This window comes from Salmo salar, chromosome 01 (genome assembly GCF_965601325.2).
Source record: "Salmo salar chromosome 01, fSalSal1, whole genome shotgun sequence".
Classification (NCBI taxonomy): Eukaryota; Metazoa; Chordata; class Actinopteri; order Salmoniformes; family Salmonidae; genus Salmo; species Salmo salar.
The window spans coordinates 57,032,725-57,035,670 of record NC_138291.1 but is presented as its reverse complement, the minus strand read 5'-3'; the positions used below and the strand labels follow the sequence as shown (position 1 = coordinate 57,035,670).

Here is a 2,946-nt window from a genome sequence, read left to right as displayed (position 1 = left end):
CCTCTGAACAGTTGATGTTGAGATGTGTCTGTTACTTGAACTCTGTGAAGCATTTATTTGGGCTGCAATTTCTAAGGCTGGTAAATCTAATGAACTTGTCCTCTGCAGCAGAGGCAACTCTGGGTCTTCCTTTCCTGTGGATGTCCTCATGAAAGCCAGTTTGATCATAGCGCTTTATGGTTTTGAAACACATTAAGAAGGACAGAAATTCCACAAATTAACTTTTAACAAGGCACACCTGTTAATTGAAATGCATTCCAGGTGACTACTTCATGAAGCTGAATGCCAATAGTGTGCAAAGCTGTCATCAAGGGAAAGGGTGGCTACTTTGAAGAATATCAAATATAAAATAGATTTTGTTTACAACGTGATTCCATACAGTATGTGTTATTTCATAGTTTTTATGTCTTCACTATTATTCTACAATGATGAACATAGTAAATAGAAAGAAAAACGCTTGAATGAGTAGGTGTGTATAAACTTTTGACTCGTACTATATGTTAAAGATCCATCCATCCATCAATCCATCCGATCCATCCAGATACAGACAAATGATTGATAAAGTTTGTGGATAAATTATTATGATCTGAATTCATGATGGCAATGTTGTGTGGTTGTTGACATTTTGTATTGTGATCCTCCAATGAACTAGACCTATCATACATGTCTAGACCAGCAGTGTTTTCATTCTTTAATAAAAACATGAACATACTACTGCATGCAGCTAACAAACATATATGGAAATGTCTGCTCTACTTCAAATTACAACCAACTAATGGCAGCATTACCACAAAACGGAAGAGGCAAGTGGAAGGGGAAGAAAGTAAGAAACTTGTCTGTCAACCCTGCATTAAATGTCAAAATTGGCTAAAGAAAATTGTGATAACTAAAAAAGTTTACCAGTTTAATTTAAGGAACAAAAAATGTATTGCATATATAGATTGCAAAATAGTTGGGAAGAGATTTTTGTTGTACCGATGCCATGGCACATGGTTTATGAACTGATACACAAAACAACGCTGGATTCAAAACTTTGAGTTTTTCTATTTAAATTATAATCTAAAATATTTGCAACCAATAGAATGTTATAAACTGTATGTATGGGGGATGCAACCATCCCAGCTCTGCAGATTTTGCTGTGAAGAGACAAAAACATTAGATCATTTGCTTTGAACTGTCCATATGTAGCTTGTTTTTGGTCGCAGGTTCAGGAATGGCTGAAGAATTGCAACATTCACCTGGAGCTAAATCTGCAAATAGCATTGCTGGGTTCAATAATATAATAATACTCTTAGCAAAAATGTTTATATTTAATTTACAATATGCAAAATCTATGAGCATAAAAGGTTCAGAACTTTTGTGAAACTGCACAGTTGAAAGATATATGGCAAATATAAATCAAAACTGGATGGTGTTCAGAGATAGATGGGAGGAGTTGAGTAGAGCTGAAGGATGGGACTAAAAACAAGCAAAAGATAACTACTGTAAAATAATACTGTGTCTGTAAAATGTACATAGTGTGTATAAACTGGAAGTAGAAGCCTAAGTGTTGTTGTCCATTAGTTTACTCAAATTAGGGGAGGGATGGTAGGGTTTGGGGAAAATAATAAAGGAAAATATCTATATTAAAAAAAATATATATATATTATACAGTATATATTTACCAAAAATATATGGGGGGTTGGAAATTATGCAGACAATTGCATTGAAGCTGATATACCCACTAAAAAATTTAATAATACAAAAAATGATATATATATAATATTTATCGTACTATTCACATACTACTACAACAAAGCAGACTCCCAAAATCAGGTTAATATTATACAGGCAAAAGAGGCGTCATGTTATAGAAAAGTACACGGTTAGTCAATAGAGAATTATATGGTTTATACAAGGAGACCTTGGTTTATGCAGAGACTTCAAAACATCTGTAAAAGTTAAATTGAATATGATCCGTTATTGATACATCTCGCTCGGTACCAATTCAGACAAACTGAGCATGCGTGAGAAATAAATTGTGCCGAAGTCTCTGTTAACCTGTAGCAGCCAGGATTTCACAGATAGCATTATCAACCTGCTATGAAATGAACACTCATACAACAAGCACACAGTTGATCACTTTCCAGATTAGTTGTCAAATACATACAGGCCAATATGGGACAATACAACTAAGACACAATACACTCAACAACGGACAGCTATATCAATCCAGTAAGCAGTTCAGACGAGCTAACGTTAGCTAGCTAGATTAGCTATGTTCAAACAACGCAAACGAGTGATTTGGCAAATCAGTAATTTATCAGAGTTTAGTCAGATCTAGATCAGTTTCTATGCATGTTACTGTACGTTGCTGACTGTGTTGCAACACATAACATACAATAGAATGATCTCTTAAGTAAATCAGAATGTAAACTGGAAGGAAGAGGAGCTAACATCCAGAGCAGAGTGTTCATAAACTGTTTTGCTGAGCCAAAGTAGCGGAGCTCCAGTGGCGCAATCGGTTAGCGCGCGGTACTTATATGACAGTACATTGTAGAGCTATGCCGAGGTTGTGAGTTCGAGCCTCACCTGGAGCAGTGTTTTTACTAAGAGAAGGGCGATAGGTATTAGCCATTGACGTTGTAATAACATGGAATACGTTGCCCAGCCACGCAGTGCATAAACGGTCGGTGTCTGATAATTCGACAATTCAGCAGCATAGACCAAAAAGATACCCGGTATGAATTGTATCTTCTTGTCTGTAGCCTCAACCTAGTACATAATTTAAGCAGAGTACGTTAGTTTAAATCAAGATTCGTATTCTCATAAAACAATTGAATGAATACGCTACCATTTCTTAGCAACATTTTATCATTAAAATATATTCCTGCAGATTTATGTTGTGCTCGTGCACAGGGGTCAAGGGGAGCCTGTTGATCACATTCACATCCCTGCCTGCTTCAA

General features: G+C 36.0%; 1 non-coding gene across 1 annotated transcript; it reads left to right on the top strand.

Annotated features, from left to right (window-relative positions):
• Positions 1–2,485: 2,485 nt before the first annotated feature.
• trnai-uau (transfer RNA isoleucine (anticodon UAU)) lies at positions 2,486–2,579 on the top strand. The gene is made up of 2 exons: positions 2,486–2,523; positions 2,544–2,579. It is a non-coding gene; the product is annotated as a tRNA-Ile (tRNA).
• Positions 2,580–2,946: the final 367 nt, after the last annotated feature.